Below are 18,822 nucleotides of genomic sequence, written 5' to 3'. Positions count from 1 at the left end.
TGGATATTTGTTTGGCCAGATCTAGTGTCTACTTTTTAACTCCCAACAGATTTTTATCCAAAAGGTTTAACGCGGTTACGAGTTAGGGAGGCCAATAACTTATATGTAATGTTCAATAATGTAATTCCCCTTTACTTTCTGCATTCCAGGACGTCTCTTTTCTTATATACGGCGCGTAACACGTCAGTATTCCAATTATATGGGGTGGCCTTTTGCATCCATACATCTGATATCAGTGCGTGTATGCATCTCCAACACATTTAATAAGGTTAGCTGGCAGGTTGTCACTTCCAGGTAACTTATTGTTAGTTAGTTTCATAATTTCTAACCGGAACTCCAACACCAAGGGAATTCCATTTTCCTCTTTTTCCATTTGTTGGTTTCCATTTAGTTCTCATGGTTCAGCTTTTTCTTAGTATAATAATTCATTAAGGTACTGTTCCCATGAACGTAACACTCCTTCCTGTGATGCTATTAGTTCACCATCTTTTCCTCTTCATTTTGTTGGTTTTGGTTGAAATTCCTTTATAAGATTGTTTACCTTTTTGTAGAATTTCCTTCTGCCGTTATTGTTATTTAGTGATTGAATGTCCTACAACTGTCTCCCGAAAAAGTTTCTCTGCTTTTCTTTCAGACTCTGCTGTTCTGCACGCCTTTTTATCTCTATAGTCATCCACAAGCATTCTTCTTCTTCTGAGATGCCTCTTCATCTTTTTGTATGCTTCATTCTTTGCTCTTGTTGTTCCTCACACTCTTTATCGTGCCATTCATTCCCTCTGGTCGATTGTTCTATACCGATTACGTCTTCTGCAGCAGCCGACATTTCGTTCCTGGTTTTATTCCACTGCTCATTTACGTTATGAATATAGTTCTGCAGTATTTCTGTCAATATATCAGCCTCTTTTGGATCCTGAAGTTCGGAGATATTATGCTGATTTTGTCTTTCTCCTTTAACTTCATTTGCATTGAAAATTCTCCCTCTAATGAGAGGAAATTATTCAGTTACCGTCTCCTAAATACACATGCTACTACTATGGAGGAAACAACAGAAGAGAAGCAAATCTTTGCGGCTGGAGCAAGTTTACCGACAGTGTCCAAAAATGGTATCGAAATTGTAAAAGGATATATGAGCGCTACGGTAGGAGAAGAGTTGGTCTTGTCCCATACCACTGATAAACAGAGTAATAACAGTGCACTCCTCCTGATAAATTTTGCAGCATCAGTTAAAAATGATACTTTCTACTACGTGATTCCAGCACAAGAAGATACATAAAATGACCTTGCTGTGACAGACAACGATTCTATGAATGAAATTGACCACATATTAATAGGTACCAGGCATGACTGTGAGGTGCTAGGCTGCCGTAGTTTGAGAAGTGCTAATATGGGACCCGATCAACACATCCTCATAGCTAAATTCAGGGTTAGAATTTTTAATGCACATAATCGCCGCCCACTTGGCTCAGGATTTTCGTACTCCAGTTGTAGAAAATGTTCCTGTATCTAAGACATGCTAATTCAATGAAGCTTTCCACCATTAACCTTTTGCGTGCTAGAAAACCTGTGTACCTAAGACGCTGGAAAAGTCGGCCAAGAACCTAATGATATGGTACTCCGCACCGTGGATAATTTTCTGCATGAGATCACAGCTTTCCAGGCTACTTTTCATTTGTTAAACAGTTCATTTACAGAGCAATGAAAATCTGAAAAAAATTACTGAAACCTTTATGTGTACGAAGAACACAGGAACAGTAAAAAGAAAAATAAATTTATTCGTGCAAATAAATAAGACACCATGATACATACCCAAAGTTACGAGTAATTCACCATAAAATGTATAAGCAATCCTGTTGAAAGAACATCCGCAACTGAGCATTATAGCAGAGAATGAAAATACCACTTCAGTCGTAAGAGCACTTGCCCGCGAAAAGCAAAGTTCCCGAGTTTGAGTCTCGGTCCGGCACATAGTTTTAATCGGCCAGGAAGTTTCATATCAGCGCACAGTCCGCTGCAGAGTGAAAATCTCATTCTGGAAACATCCCCCAGGCTGTAGCTAAGCCATGTCTCCAAAGTATCCTTTCTTGCAGGAGTGCTAGTTCTGCAGGTTCGCAGGAGAGCTTCTATAAAGTTGGGAAAGTAGTAGACGAGATACTGGCAGAAGTAAAGCTGTGAGGAAGGTTTGTGAGTTGTGCTTGGGTAGCTCAGTTGGTAGAGCAATTTCCCGTGAAAAGCAAAGGTCCCGAGTTCGAGTCTCGGTCCGGCACATAGTTTTAATCTGCCAGGAAGTTTCATATCAGCGCAGACTCAGCTGCAGTGTGAAAATCTCATTGTAGTTACTTTATTTTCACATGACCGGTTTCGGACTGTTATAAGTCCATCCTCCGGTGTCGTAGCTGAGCTGTGGTCCCGGAGCGCCGCTGTACCAGGCGCGGTGTGCTACCCATGAGCGCAGAACAGGGAGCCATGGAAGGAGGTAAACAGTGGGAAGAAAAACTAACCCAGAAAAGATTTCAATAAGGAAGAGCATGATGAGAGTCGAAAGGAATATAAAAGTTTACTATCGAGAGGAAAGGAGAAAGGGATAAGTACAACTGAGAAATAGAAATTTTAAGCTTTAAAAACAACGCAGTAGAAAAATAGAGAAAAGTTTTGACACGGAAAATTTCAATAAAGAAGAGATAAAATGTATTTTGAAGTTCTGTTACAGCTAAGGGCAAAAAGAAAAGATTGCAGAGAAAAAAACGCTTTAGTCGGTATGAAGGTGCGAAGTTATCCAAACAACATAATATACATAAAGTTAGAAAAAACGGAAGTAAAATTTGAAAATCACTAACTTACTAACCATCATCACCATCAATTTCACTCTTACTAAAGATCGTGATGAAGATGAGGAAACCATGACCGGTCGGCCGCGGTGGTCTAGCGGTTCTAGGGGCTCAGTCCGGAATCGCGCGACTGCTACGGTCGCAGGTTCGAATCCTGCCAAGGGCATGGATGTGTGTGATGTCCTTAGGATAGTTAGGTTTAAGTAGTTATAACTTCTAGGGGACTGATGACCACAGATGTTAAGTCCCATAGTGCTCAGAGCCATTTGAACCAGCCAAACCATGACCTTCATATTAAGAAAAGAAAATAAGATTGAAAAAAAAAAACATATATATAGGGATAATGAAAACTGTTTTGGATAGAGTAATAATACTTATTGTAAAGTCATGAAAAGAAGGTTAATGTTTGTAAAGTATTAGCGTTATTTATGACAGGATCATTTTATTACATAAGACGTCAGCTGACAAGGTGCAGTAGTATCATTGCGGCCAAATCGACGACACGACTGAGGAGAAAGGTTAGGCGTGAGAGGAAGGAACACTGAGTGTGAGTGCCTGGTACGCCAGCTGCGAGATGACGAAAGAAGAGGCCTTGGTGGAAGCAACGTTCCTAGAAGATAACTCCTCTGTGGACAAGTTTGGAGAGCTACAACGCATTCTGCATGCCAAAAAAAAAAAAAAAAATGTTCAAATGTGTGTGAAATCTTATCAGACTTAACTGCTAAGGTTATTAGTCCCTAAGAGTACACACTACTTAACCTAAAGTATGCTAAGGACAAATGCACACACCCATGCCTGAGGGGGGACCCGAACCTCCGCCGGGACCAGCCTTCTGGATACAATCAATATGTACCATGACGTGAGCATTATTCATATGAAAGCCACGCACAATCGTTATAACAATGGTTTTGCGAAAGTGTTCGATACGTGCCACTTTCATCGCGAACTATTCAAAACAGCATATGAAGAGATAATGGATGTCTAGCGAACCGGAACGGAGGTGGACATATTACGGCGAGGACGACCGGAGGCTTAGATTCACCACAGGAAGAAGAACAAACGCATTTCTGTAACTAAATGTGCAGAACAACGGAAACTTATCATACCATACGAAATTTGACAACTGCGAAACAATCCCTGAACATTCATGGGACGGAACACGAAAGCGATGGAAGGTTGTTCAACTTATCTAGATGGACAACCGATCACAATACAGAATACTCAACAATTGCAAAGAGGTCGCCATAATAACGGATTTCCAGTCCAGAGAAGAGCGTAGATACAAGTGAGAAGGCAACAAGAAGCACCAAGAACAGAAGACGCAATGCAGAAGATTTGGAAGAAGGAAGAGCCTATACCGGAAGAGATCAAGTAACCTTTTTAAGTCCCTTCCGATACAAGATCATTATAGCATTTAACAACCAACGAGAATACAATTGAATTCTTCTAGTGATATAAAAATACGATTTTTTTTAGGGGAAATTCCAACACCTTCAGCTGTCATACTGAAAAATGGGAGATGACAACTCGTATGGAAACCTAGAGACGAAGTGACCGCCTATGAACTGGATTAAAGACTCGACGAAAGATGAAGAAAAGTTTATGCTGCCAAAAAGGGATCTCCAATACAACGTCACCATGGGCATATGCAACATGAAACAAAGGCAACCACGCACTCACGACACGCTCAGACCTTCAGCAACCTTTCTCTCTACCGACTGTCATTCCATACTGAATGGAAACGTGGCAAGACGCATACCAAGCGGCGTTCCATGCTCAACTGACACACGGCGAGGCAAACGACTGACCATCATTCCATTTTCGATGAAGACACATCGAAACACTCGAAGAATGATACTACAATTCTTAATAAACCACGTTAAAGATGTAGGGGAAAGAACTGTCTGTGACAGACTACTATCCGCAAAATAGGCAAATTTTTATTGTGTTTAAAGTATGTGAATCTGAAGATTTGTAGGTGTTAGCAGTACGTCTTTATTAACGATGCTTATTTTTATTTCGTCTTGACATGTCAGGAATATTTTTTTATATTGCATTTTTTTCTAAATGTTTAAGTTAAGAAAAGCAAATATTAACATTTTTGGAGGGTTGAGATTCTAGTGCAGTTGGTTCATTAAAAATATAGGATAGTTAAATATGAAGGGGTTTAGTTATTCCATGATGTCAGTTTAAATTTTGTAAAGTGATTAGTAGGATTAGAAATTTAATATGTTTGTAAAAGTCAAATTTGAAATTTTTTGTTAAGTCATAATGCATAGAGTTAAGACTTTTGGGAAATATGACCATGTTAATGTATACCATTATGCCTGTAAAGTCGTGGATATGGTTGAGTTACAGTTCATAAAGCCTAATTGTAAGAAATGAACATGCCTTCGATTAGGATTAATATGAAAGATAGAGACCAGTATCATATATTATAAAAGGGGAGGATAATATTAAATGAAGGTTTCCTTAACTTAAGTACATATGCATTATCAATTAACATAAATCAGGTTAAAAAAAACACCTGATCAGTTCCCAAAAAGGAAATTTTTGAGATGATACAATTTTATATATATTATTAAATTATTAAATGATTTGAATTAAAATTAAAAGTTTAGTCAACTAATTTGAAAGAAAAAATTCCGTCAATTAGCTAAACAGAATTGTATGAAAAATCAGAAAACTAGAATTAACGTTAAATTCTAAAAGAAAAAAATTGAAAATCACTTAAGAGTTCTAATCCATAGACAAGAAATCAAGTACATTCTAAAATAATGAGCCTGAATCGAACCTCTGTTTAAGTTATACAAAATATTAAAATAGAAATTTCGTCAGTAAATATGTCAATTGCTATAGTCAGCAGTTGCAACCAATTTTGCACTGACTTCAATCAATTTCTCAACCATTGACTGACGCAGCACAAAACTAAATGCAAAAGGAGGAGTATATTTAAGGTGGCAGAATACATGAAGGTCAGATTCGCACCTTACATGAGAGGTATATATAACGCAACAGGTAGGTGAATATGATAACTAACTTAATTCGACAGTAATGTAATGTAATGCAAAAAGGGATGACATTCAATCGACGGTAATGAACACACCGTTCCTATAATGCATGTTTGAGCGGTAGGTGAAACAAACAGCAAGAGGCGTTTTAGTTTGGAATTCAGAGGAATGAGGGCAGAGGTAAGGCCGCGCTACAAAGCGTACCACGGAAACCATTTTAAGGGGTGTCCCAGGAGGAAAGTCAACGACTGACCAGGTGGCTCAGATGGGGAGAGCGAGTTTAATTACACATCTGAGGGAAGGCAAGAAAGAAAGCTTTTAGAAAACTGTATTTCGGAATTCCAAATGGATGCGAAACAAGACCAGTGACGCATTTTCAATCACATGTCCAGCGAGTATTACACAAGTGACCGAGTCAATGTACCCATTCAGGCGTCCGGAACTGGCACAAAACGTCCGATTAGTGGAAACGCGCTGGGAAGTAGAAAAGAGCCAAAGTTCCCAAGCAATTTTATGGTAGAGACCTTGCGATTGGTAGAAAGAGTTTCAACAAAGTAAGAGAAACGCTCCTATTGGTCAAAAAAGCTATGACGTGAAGAACGAAAGAACAAACATGGGGAAACAGTTCAGCTATGAGTAAGACAAGACGGAAATTTTGGTGGACTCTTCTCTAAACTGGCGTCAAGTGCAGAATGGAGCGCATAGCGCTCTGTACGATGCAGCGGAGTAATTTGTGTAAACACTGCGTTTACAACCGCTGATATCCAGCTAGAAATTAGCTGTAGCATCGTTTAGCTCCAACTGTGGAGAAACGAACCAGCCAATTAATTAATTGTTCTTGAGAGAACCGAGAGGGCATTATAATATGCACACTGCTCCAACCATGCACATGTATATCGCCACATTCTAAGACTAGGGCTGAGTACATATTCTCTCGCATAACGAGAAACATAGAGAAAGTTTCTGCTGCAAAATTCAGCAGAGATGTAATTAGTTTTATAGGAATTTCAGCAGAAGCGAGTGGCCTAGCCGACGATAGCTAATCGCAGCTTAAGGGAAATACCGCGTTCAGAGGCGTAAATTTGTTGGTTCACCAGCTTGCGTCCACTGTAACCTCGAACGACCTAGGGTAATCTTTTGCTCAATTTGTCACATGACTAACCATCCACTGTAGACTTGATTGTCATCCTAAAAATAGTACTGAACTTTGAACTTGAATCAGACGATTTTCGTAGTACTAACTAACATTATGCCAGCCGGAGTGGTCGAGCGGTTCTATACGCTCGCAGGTTCGAATCCTGCCTCGGGCATGGATGTGTGTGATGTCCTTAGGATGGTTAGGTTTAAGTAGTTCTAAGTTCTGGGGGACTGATGACCTCAGCAGTTAAGTCCCACAGTGCTCAGAGCCATTTCAACCATTTCACCAACATTATAACGCAAGTGTAAGAACAATTTTGTAAGGAAACTTCTAGTTAAACTCTAATATGGAGGCGTTTAGGATAATTTAAGCTTCTGTGAGTTAATATTTAGTATTGTTGTGTTTAGGATAATTTCACTTTTTTATGTTGACGAGGTGCGTTATCCTGACAACTCTTTTTTGTTGTCACATTGAAAACTGTGCAATAGCGTGTATTTTTGTGATAATATTGCGAAATTAAACATATTATCTCAACTTAGACAGTGCTCTTCAATCCCAGAATAAGTAAACCAAAATACATTTAACTTACATACTTATACAAGGGTTGGAACGTAAATAGCGGCAACTATTTGTTCACAACCGATACAAATGAGTTACATGTTTGCACCTATTACTGCCCTTCATCGTAGTCACCACCGTTGTGTATAACCCGTTTCCAGTGATGTCGAAGTTGTTGTGTACCGTTAGCAGAGCCTGTTCTGTTGATGGTGCGAATGGAGCGGTCTACTGCCTGTCGAATCTCTGGAACAGTTCTGAAGCGAATGCCACTAAGTGGTTCCTTCATCTTCGGAATCAAATCAAAGTCACAAAGACTTCAGTCCGGGGAGTATGGTGGATGGTACAGTACTGCCCAGATCCATCGACCAAACAGAGCAGCCACAGCTAGCGCTGTATGCACCTCCGCATTGTCGCGCAAATTGATGTGTGGATTGCGCAGAAAGTGTCGCAGCTTCTTTCGCCAAGCTTGTGGCAGGTAGAGCTCCAAAACACGAACAGTAATACTATGCATTGACAGTCTGCCGTGGACGAACGTAATGCATTAGGATAATACCATCACAGTCGTACAATAGAATCACCATAACTTTAGTCCGCTCCATTCACACCATCAACACAGCAGGCTCTGCTAACGGTATACTAAGGCTTACACACTGCTGGAAACGTGTTTTACACAACGCTGGTGACTACTTTGAAGGACAGTAACAGACGCAAACACGTAACGCTTTTGTATCGGCTGTGAATAAATAGTTGCCACTATTTAAATTCCAGCCCTCGTATTTATGAATAATACACCTTGTAGAACTTTTAAATGCACCACAAAAAAAGAAAAAGAAAAAAAACGGTTAACGAATGTTGGAAGAAAATTTAAGTTCTTTACTCATTTAGTGTCGTTTCTATTTGTCTCTGTACTCAGTTCTTTGAGTGTCATGCTGTTTTCATTCACTCCACAACTATCTAAATCTACTTCTACACTCAAACTACCCTGAGAAGCATCCCAGAGGGTATGTGCCAGTGTATCAGTTGTTAGGGTTTCTTCCTGTTCCATTCATGTATGGAGCGCGGTAAGAACGAGTGTTCGTGCGTGCGTGCAATAATTACTCTAATGTTATCCGCATGATCCCTGTGTGAGCGATACGTAGCAGGTTGCAGTATATTCCTAGAGTAACGATTTAAAGTCGGTTTTCAAACATTGTTAGTAGGCTTTCATGGGATAGTTTATATGTATCTTCAAGAGCCGTCCAGTTCAGTTCCTTCAGTATCTCGGTCACACTCTCCCACGGATTAAGCAAACCTGTGACAATTCATGCTGCCCTTTTCTGTATACGTTCAATATCGCTTGTTTGTTATTTGTTTACACGTTCGGCTACCGTCAGTATTAGATTAGCTGTTATGTTCTGTTTCAACAGCGTTTTGAGTGGAGTTCTTCATTCGAATAGCAGTTTTACGATGGAGACGGGTAAAAACGCCGAATTATCATTTCAGGGCGTGGCAGTGCGGAGGAAAGAGGATTGCACTGGGCCACACTATGTATAGTAAACCTAATCACACGTACTTACACTTACAAGCAGGAAATGGCAGATTCATTATTTTGTTGCCGTATACACAACGACGTTAATCGACATTAATCATTAGTAAAAGGTTTTTAGTAGGTTGTTCCAGCGGCTTACCACGAAGCCCGAATATCAAGATGTTATTCAACTAGTATTTGAGAGCTACGCCACTTAGTGACATGCAACTAACTTAATATAAACACACATCAAAAAAAGTTTTGCGTGACCCCGATTCCCAGAACTCCAGAAGATAGACTTTGACTGTGGGTACTGTATCACACACACAGTCCATTTGACTGTTCAGAAATGTCACTAAATCCGCCCAACGATGTAAACAACCATGCATGAGCAGCGTCTATTACACGGAGGGGGTCCAACAGCCGATGAGTTCCAGTCATTCCACTAGGATGAAAGTACACCTCTCATGTAGTCTGTAGTTCAACCATGCCTAGGCGGTCAATACAGCCGTTCGGTCACGTCCGCATTTGTTGCTTTGTGCCAGGACGGGCTATCAACAAGGGAAGTGTACAGGCGTCTAGGAGTGAACCAAAACGATGTTGTTTTGACATGGAGAAGATACAGAAAGGCAGGAACCGTCGATGACATACCTCGCCCAGGCCGCCCAAGGGCTACTACTGCAGTCTCTGACCGCTACCCACGGATTAGGGCTCGGAAGAACACTGACAGCAAAGCCACCATGTTGAATGATGTTTTTCGTGCTGCCACAGGACGTCGTGTTACGACTCAAACTGTGCGAAATCGCTGCATGAAGCACAACTTCACTCCCGATGTCCATGGCGAGGTCCATCTATGCAACCACACCATGCTGTGCTGTACAAATGAGCCCAACACCATGCCGAATGGAGCGCTCAGGATTGGCATCATGTTCTCATTACCTATGAGTGTCGCATATGCCCCCAGCCAGACAATCGTTACAGACGTGTTTGGAGGTAACCCGATCAGGCTGAACGCCTTAGATACACTGTCCAACGAGTGCAGCGTTGGACGTTCCCTGCTGTTTTGGGGTGGCATTATCTGGGGCCGACGTACGCCGCTGGTGGTCGTGGGAGGCGCCATAGCGGCTGTACGATACGTGAAATCCATACTCCGACCTCTAGTGCAACAATATCGGCAGCATATTGGCTAAGCATTCGTGTTCATGGACGACAATTTGCGCCCCCATCGTGCGTGAGTGACTTCCTTCAGGATAAAATCGCTCGACTAGAATGGCCAACATATTCCCCCGAAATGAGCCCTACCTAACAGTCCTGAGATAGACTGAAACGGGCTGTTTATGGACGACGTGACACAGCAACCACTCTGAGGATATACGCCGAATCGCCATTTGGGAGTGGGACAATCTGGACCAACAGTGCCTTGATGAACTTGTCGATAGTACGCCACGACTAGTACAGGCATGCATCAATGCAAGAGGACGTGCTACTGGGTATTAGAGGTAGCGGTGTGTACAGCAGTCTGTACCACCGCCTCTATAGGTTTCGCTGTATGGTAGTACAACATGCAATGTGTGGTTTTCATGAGCAATAAAAATGGCGGAAATAATGCTTATATTGATCTCTAGTCCACTTTTCTGAAGAAGTTCCGGAACTCTCGGAACCGAGGTGATGCAAAACGTTTTCTTGATGTGTGTTGTTTCAAACATCTGCGAAACTTTTTCTCGCTGCACCCGCAAATAATGATGAGGGGAGAAAAGTTTATCACTCACTGTACTTTCGCTGTTCTTATACGCATTATTCATGATGTTTTAAATTATTACTTCTTAACTACTAAGTGTATTGACGACACACTTTGTACACTGTTTTCATGCATACAACTGAATGTACTCCGAAATGCAAAATTGTATTACACACGACACATAGTTGTGGATATATGACTTCATAAACACTGATATGCGTGAAAATCTGCCGCATCATGTATGACGTTTAGATTTGTTATTACTAACCGCTCAATCGATTTAGATGAAATTTGGTACGAAGATAGCTTGAATCCTGTGGAAGTGCACAGGCTGCTTTAAAATAGGTGTAAAATATATGTACTGAGTAGAAGAATATTACACGAATTATGGATAAATGTTTTCCCTTTGAGAATGCTAATTACTTTATCAAATTTGTGAAATACTTTTCTTGCATAGTGTATGATACGTGACGTGATTAAAAGTAATGAATTAAAGGTATGTACAATGTTCAATGTGTTTATTCCATAATTCCACGCTGTTTGTTGCATCATGTAAACGTTGCATAATTTATACCTACCATGCGCACTATCTAGTATTTGAGAGCGAGATAACTTAGTGAGTTGCTACAAAGTTTACACATAATTTTAACCCCTCGTATAACTATACTCGCGGATAATCCCCACAAAATAATGAAAGGGAAACAGTTTATCGCATACTACATTTTCCCTGTTTATGCAGAAAAACTGCCGCATCAGGCATGACGCCAATACATTTAAAGTTATTCTATCTTTGCTACCATCTCTATTCACAAAACATTTACCATACAATATCCAACTTTGTTGTTGTATGTACCTAGAAAATTATATCATTGTATGACACGAAGTTCAGAAGATATGAGGGAAGCTGGAGATGGACAGAGTAGAGGTGAGGAGGAGATGTAGAGGGAAAAGGGGGAGGATGAGATGCACAAAAACAGATGGTGGTAGAAATTAAAGAGGCAGAGAGGGACAGAGAGAGGTGCAGGACGAGATGGTCAGAGAGAGAGAGAGAGAGTGTGAAGCAGACGGATAGAGACATGGGCAGGAGGAAATGGACAGAGAGTAGGGATTGTAGAGGTGGACTAACAAAACTGAAGTAAGTATATATACCATTGCAACACCGGGAACTCAGCTACTAATAACTAAAGTGTTAAATCACCATTCATTTACTTATTTTAATGATTCCGAAAGAGTTCTAGCTCTTGTCTAGTACTCATCGCTTTTGAATCGAGTACTCATCTGGTTGTGGTTGTGTTTCCAAACTGAATTTGTGGTCATCAAATCGTTATTCACTGTTAATGCAGTGGTGCTTAATTGTTTGAAGTGCGTTTGATTTCAGGAATTGCTTTCGCTTCCACGGGGGGTACAAGTGAATGCAAATCTACTTACGATTAACCGTGAAATCTTGTCGAAGTCTTGGTCGATATACCGAAATATTTTATAGTAAAATTCATTTCAGATTCTTCATTCGTATTGTGACAAATATTGCGGGGTAGTGTGTCTAGTATATGTGTTTTCATAGGCGTAGTATCGAACGAGTTCTAGCTGAATAATTTGTGATTCAGTGACGGTGCCGCAAGCGTGCGGTTACCCCATTAACTGGCGCTTTGTGAAGAATTAATTCGAGCAAGGTACCATCTAAGTAGCTGATTACTGGTGTGGATTTGCAGTGAGCTGTGAATGCGTGATTGGTTTCGTTGAATACTGGCAGTAGTGTCGGTAATTTTGCGCAACTGAGGTTCACAATACAGCGACAAAAATTTGTTCAAAGTCTGCAAAGATCAGTAATTTTGGCTTCTAACGTTGTGCCCACTGTGCCATTAACTAGAACTACAACTGGTGACATCGCACACTTGGGAACAATCTGATGAGTGATCCTAATCCACTTGGTGATAAATATAGAGAAACTTTCTCAGTAGCGTCGGCACGTCAATAGGAGTCAATTTGCACAATTTGTTAAGGTGAAGGCCTCAAGCGGCAGTGGAGAAATAAGCATTTCTTTCTTTAGCGCTGAATTATTTTTAATTTTCGTTAAGAGTTTAATGGCCAGTCGTTCCCGACCGACGCATCGTGTATTATTTTTGACGAAAACAAATAAAAAGAAATGAGCTTCAGTGTCATATCCGAATTGAAAAGGAATTGTACGTCCATTCCTTTCAATCACGCCTTTAAAGCTGAAAAAGTTTTATTTAAGAGGAAGGCACTGAAAGTAATTTTGAAGCGAATTTTAAAGGGAAATTTAAAGCGGAGAGACAACTCACTGCTATATGCAGAAAAGAGAAGTTATATTGACTGAACATTAAATGATTAAAATTGCCTGTTTGGAAAAGAATCTAATGGAAAGAGGGACACTAAATAAAAAGATTATTCTTCATTAATAAGAAAATCTGAATAAATGTTTGATTTAAATTACTGGTTCTAATGAAATCGAAACAGAGGTAGTAGTCACTTACAACGTCTGTGGCTGACGTAATAATTTAGTGAATAATTTAATATTTCTTTTGGGAAAGACATTACTTAGGTAAACCAATAGATGGTACCGCAGGAAGTACTGCTAAATTCCAGATAGAGATTTAATTTATATAAGAGAAACACTTAAGAAATGTTAGGATCTGTTAAGAAACAGCTACCATGACTCGCTTTAATCGTTGACTTACAAAGAAAAGGAGCGTTGCTAATATGGCGATTTTGATTTTACCTATGTTATTCGCAACATTATAGAATCTTGTGGATTTAACTTTATCAGGTTTTTGAATCGGTAAGCATATAGTAATTTTGTAGTGAATCCGAATGATAAATGATGTGCTCAAGGGAAACGATCAAAGTAAGTTGTGTATCTTAAAAAACAGTACTTTTAATCATATCCCAATGATATGTGATATTACAGAGATTTTTAAACCTAGGTTCAACCTATCAGACAATTAGAGCCCAGTTATTGACGATTAAGTAAATAAATAATGCTACCGATTAGCATCCCACAGGTATCAAAATATGGATAAAATCTCTAGGTATTATGGACTGAAGTGGCGCTTTATATACACCTTTATCCTAGTAGTGAAATAATGATACGAAATCCTTACTACTACTCTTTAGACAATGTTCGGTTTAAATACCGGCAGGTGGAACCCAGTAATGTGTAACTACCCGACTGCGGTACTATTACATCCAGCTTGTTATAACTCATAAACCAAAGAAACCCAAAACCTACGAACCTTTTTTGTATATTATACAACGCAGTCAGATATGTAAACAGGTCAGTCACACACACACAACTACAGAATCTGTGCCGAGAAGAGGTAATGGTAAGGACTTAGCTTAAAGACTCATGACATCTAGTTTAATGGTTCTTTTAAGTAAAATCACGAACTGCCTGAGACACACTGAGAACACGCCTCTACTAGGAACGACAAGGAAGAAAGAACAGTTTTCGTGGAATTTTGTTGTTTAGTACATAATGAAGTACACTTTAGGGCAACAGCGAAACAATATTTTAGCTTTCGCTACTCTCCGTATCTCATTTTTGTGTAAGCGGAAGTTTCGGTGCTTTTTTTTTTTTTGTCAAATGTAAAAAATTTCTAAGACATATATTAGTTGACAAATTAATTTCCAGCCTGAAAATCAGACATTCTTACGTTGCACCGTCTCAACAACATATGCTTATTACACAGTTACACAGTTCTTTGTTAATTGATCGCTTGGAGTAACACTTACTTGACTTCGACACTTTCTTAGTAAGTGGATCTGATATGGGAGGCTCTAGGGTCTTCGCAGTTAACTTTTCCTGGTAATTTTCATTTCTGTTAGCACTTAAGACAGGTTCAATGGAGTTCATGTTGACACTACACAAGAGAGCCGATTCCTGCATAGTAAACGATAAAATCCAACCACAAATGATAAATGATAAGTAGTAGTGTTTACCAACACGGTCACTTGACGAGAATATAAATGAGGCGCTCAGAACCATAAGGGTCAAAAGCACTCTGTCTTCACTCCCACATTTCAGTAAACATCAGAAAAGCCAGTGAGACAGCTTTTCCTGAATGTCCATATATGAAATGAAGGCCTACAGCACAGATAGACCTGGCCCACCATAAGATCAACAGACGTTAGAAGCATGAATAATGGCTTCAGCCTAACAATCACCGATGATGTGCTTTATGGTTATCAGCACATCAGGTGGATTACTGTGTGATCTCTATCCTTATATATGATACCTCATTCAGAATCCCAGAAAATACGTTTTTCTGTCAGCATAACATATACTGATGTCTGATCTGATTTTAATACATAGTGAGTGAATTGATATATCTGAAGAGTGTGAAACCATATAATTGGATTTATGACAAGCGAACAGGGATAAAAGTCTGCTGCAGTGATCTACCACCTGGTGGGACTGATACAAACTAGTATTTTAGTGGTAAGGATTTGCTGTTAGCTGTACACGCAATGAACTGTGCACGTCGTTAATCAAATCAGTACGTATTTGGCGAGCAAGGCAAATACGTCACGCCAGCTGGGCATTCGCAAAACCTCTTTAAAACGTGCCACAGCTGAAGGTGTGCTCGCGACCCATATGTCAAGTTTCAAGGAGTACCCATTCAGCCTAGTCCTATAGATTTAGTGCCATGTATTTCAGAGTACCACATGTACATTATGTTTAACACCATTAAAAGAACAACAACCAATAAAACAACGTGTCAAAAGTTTGGATGTTCATATGCTCTTCTGCTCTCCACAACAGTCGCAACTGGTCTTGTACAAACAGGAATCGAACTTCATTCGTTAATGCATATTTGGGCAACAATTTAACAAAATTATGTGGCGGCACTACCGTTTAGGATAGGGAAAGTTAGTCTTGTGCAATATTCCGAGAACAAATTACAGCCAGGTGCGGGCCGGATTGCAGTGAGTTATGCATACCAACAGTTGCGAAGTAGAATAGAGGCCACAGGGCCATCAAATTGCTGAAACAGTATACGTAGCAGTTTTGCATGTCGCAAATCATGGGCAGAACGGGCCCACGGGCCAACCTAGCGTGTTATGAGTACATGAAGTGAAGTGGCGTGTATGGCAAAATGCAGGTTCACAGCTGTGTATAAATAGGTGTGGGCTTCTAAAGAGATTCATTCAAGTGTGGCAGCTCTCCTAGACAGTGGACCATGTCACACCACCAGCTCGTGCAGCAGCAGTTGGGGCGCCAGAGTACCAGTCCACGGTGGGCCACTTGTTCAACCCCCTGATGCCGACGTGGGGTCCATAGGCAGCCAGTGGTTGGCCACTCCATGGCTCACTGACACGGGCAATTGCGCTGGCTTCCAACTTGTGCTGGAGGCAACCCTAGGCGAGGGCCACAGATTTGAACTTCGGATTGCGGGCGCTTGTTGCCGCCGCAATCGTAGCCATGCCAGCGAGAAGCACGCAGCTGGCCGCCTGTGGCTCACACCAAGCGGTGCTGAGTGGGCGCGGACACCAACCACTGAGTCAACTGCCGGCATCCTGATGACGCCGAAACTTTGCTACCATACAAGGCAAACACACAGCAGTGCGTGCATAGGTCACTGAGGCAGCCATGCTGCGCCAAGCCGTTTTGCAGACAGCAAAGTGGTGTCCTCAGCATTGCGGGACCCAGTGACGCAGATTGAGAGGAATGGGGGCACTGTAGTTGGAAACAATAAACCACTAGGAAAACATGGACGGGTCTTAATACAGTGCCTTCTACCTCATCCTGCTACATTTGGTGTTGCTGTTACATTCGTTGGCAGAAGTTGCCACTACATTTGGTGTGAGAAGAGCGGATGTCGTCTGTCTAGTATGACATTCGAGCCCACTGCCCACATTACATTCACAAGATGAGGTGAGTTTTGACCAGGTTTCTTTTGGGTATTGAACGTTTTCTTGCCTTTTTGTGTTTTTGAGTGTGGCTTATGACAGTCCATTTTAGATGTTTTGTGTAGACATAATTTTTTTTGTCAGAATGAATGTTAGTGTATTTGGGGCAGTAGGATTTTTTTTGTGGTATGTAATTACTTTTGTATATGTTTGAGTATGACGTTACTGAGTATGGTGATACTGAGATGTAGGAAGTATGGTTATTCTTGTACTTAAATGGTTTGTTTTGGGACTAACTGGGAATGAAAGAAACACAATGGAAGAGTCAGGGATGCAAGTCGTGTCTGAACCAGAAGCAGTATGGGTTTTGTTGGAAAAAGTAGAACGACTTACCACAGACAGTTCGCAGTTGAGAAATGAACTAACATCTAGAAGTGAGCAGGAAACCGCATCTGATCAACCGTTTTTGCCTAGGGTGCAGGAGACTGATCCAGCTGGTGCAAGTGTGATTATTTCATTTTCTGGCAAGGCATCTGAGGATGTGCGTTTATTTGGGGAGGACTTGGAGATTTCAGAGGTGATGAATGATTGGTCTGAAGAGCAGTTGTTCCATATAGCCAAGATTAGATTAACGGGGGAAGGGAAAACATATGTAAGGTGTTCTGAGGCCTTAAGGAAGGGAGGACAGTTTAATAAGTAAAAGGAAGGGCTTTTACAAAGGCCCAAAATCATAATAGCGTTCAGTACTTTAGAAAGAGCTTAAGCACAATGTCCTAGAGAGAGGAGGAGACTATGGAGAAATTTGCAGACAGGCTAAGGGAAATCAGTGTGTATACTTATGTGTTGAGTCAGAGCGATGAAGTGAATAGTGTTCTGTTGCAGCAGTCCGAGCAAAGGGCAGTAGATGTATTTTTGAGAGGGTTACCAGCGCATATATCATGGAAAGTGAGTGAAGGGACTCCGAAAGATTTGTATCCGGTCATTCAATGGGAATTCGATGTGAGGAAGTAGATATGGCAACAGGGGTACATGATAGACTAGCAGTGTTTACAGCGGGTATAAAATGTTATGAGTGTGGTTGTACGGGACATGTGCAGAGGCAATGACTCAGTCGAGGAGTAGAGGAAGGGGTGGAAATCACCAGCGTTGAGGATGGAGAACTGGAGATAGGAGAGGTGGACAAGCGTTAAACAACAGAGGGGGCCAAAGACCCACCTAAGGGAGCTCCCATTTAATTTAAATGCTACGAATACGTATGCAGAGGTGGAATGTTCAGTGGTAGGATACGCAGGAACCAAAATGTTTAAGATTTTGTTGGACACAGGGGCGTAAGTGTCAGTGGCTACTAAGAATATAATGGGACGAAGGAAGTTGGACCGACCACGTTAAAGGTTGCGTGGAGTGGGGAATAACGAGGTCATACCTTTGGGGACGGTGACAGTTGACTTTAGAATAGAGGAAGTCCGATTTAATGCATGCATGGAAGTAGCGAGATAAAGAGGCTCGCACACGATAGAGTAGAATGGAGAGCTGCATCAAACCAGTCTTTGGACTGAAGACCACAACAACAACAACAAATATCCTACCACCCTTGCTCCTTAATGGAATTTAGAAAGGTCTCTATTGCAACATGATCCCAAGAGTAGACTTCGTACATCAACATCATGCCAAAATTGACCTTGGAAAACCCACTGTGGAACTTTGTGGAATGTTATTTCAGCTAGGGGAAACTGTTGTCTACGCTGAGCTGTCAAGAGGGGCGATCAATGTTATGTACAAACCAATTGAACCGCGTACATTAGCATGAAGGCTTAATTCACATGAGTGGGTCTCTACTGGCACCGGGAAGTCACTTTGGGCAAGTGTGAAGTCAAGTCTACCTTTGGGTACAGTATGTGTTATTGAACCATGGGAGGATACTGACGTTTTAGGTCCATTGGGTTATTTTCTGAAATGTAGTGTTGTACGGGAACAGGAGGGTAACTAGGGCGAGTAGGTCCCGTGAACGTGAATAATTTTAGCGCTGGAGACACGAATTTGAAGAAAGGAGTTTCAGTAGCAAATTTGGATGCTAGATGACGAAGACTAACTGCCGATAGAACTGAATTGCGTGAAATAATGGACGCATACACCATTCCAAACATATCGGAGACTTTGGATTACTTATGACAGTACAG

The sequence above is a fragment of the Schistocerca piceifrons genome, chromosome 7 (genome assembly GCF_021461385.2).
Source record: "Schistocerca piceifrons isolate TAMUIC-IGC-003096 chromosome 7, iqSchPice1.1, whole genome shotgun sequence".
In the NCBI taxonomy this organism is placed as follows: Eukaryota; Metazoa; Arthropoda; class Insecta; order Orthoptera; family Acrididae; genus Schistocerca; species Schistocerca piceifrons.
Note: the sequence above shows the minus strand (reverse complement) of the source record.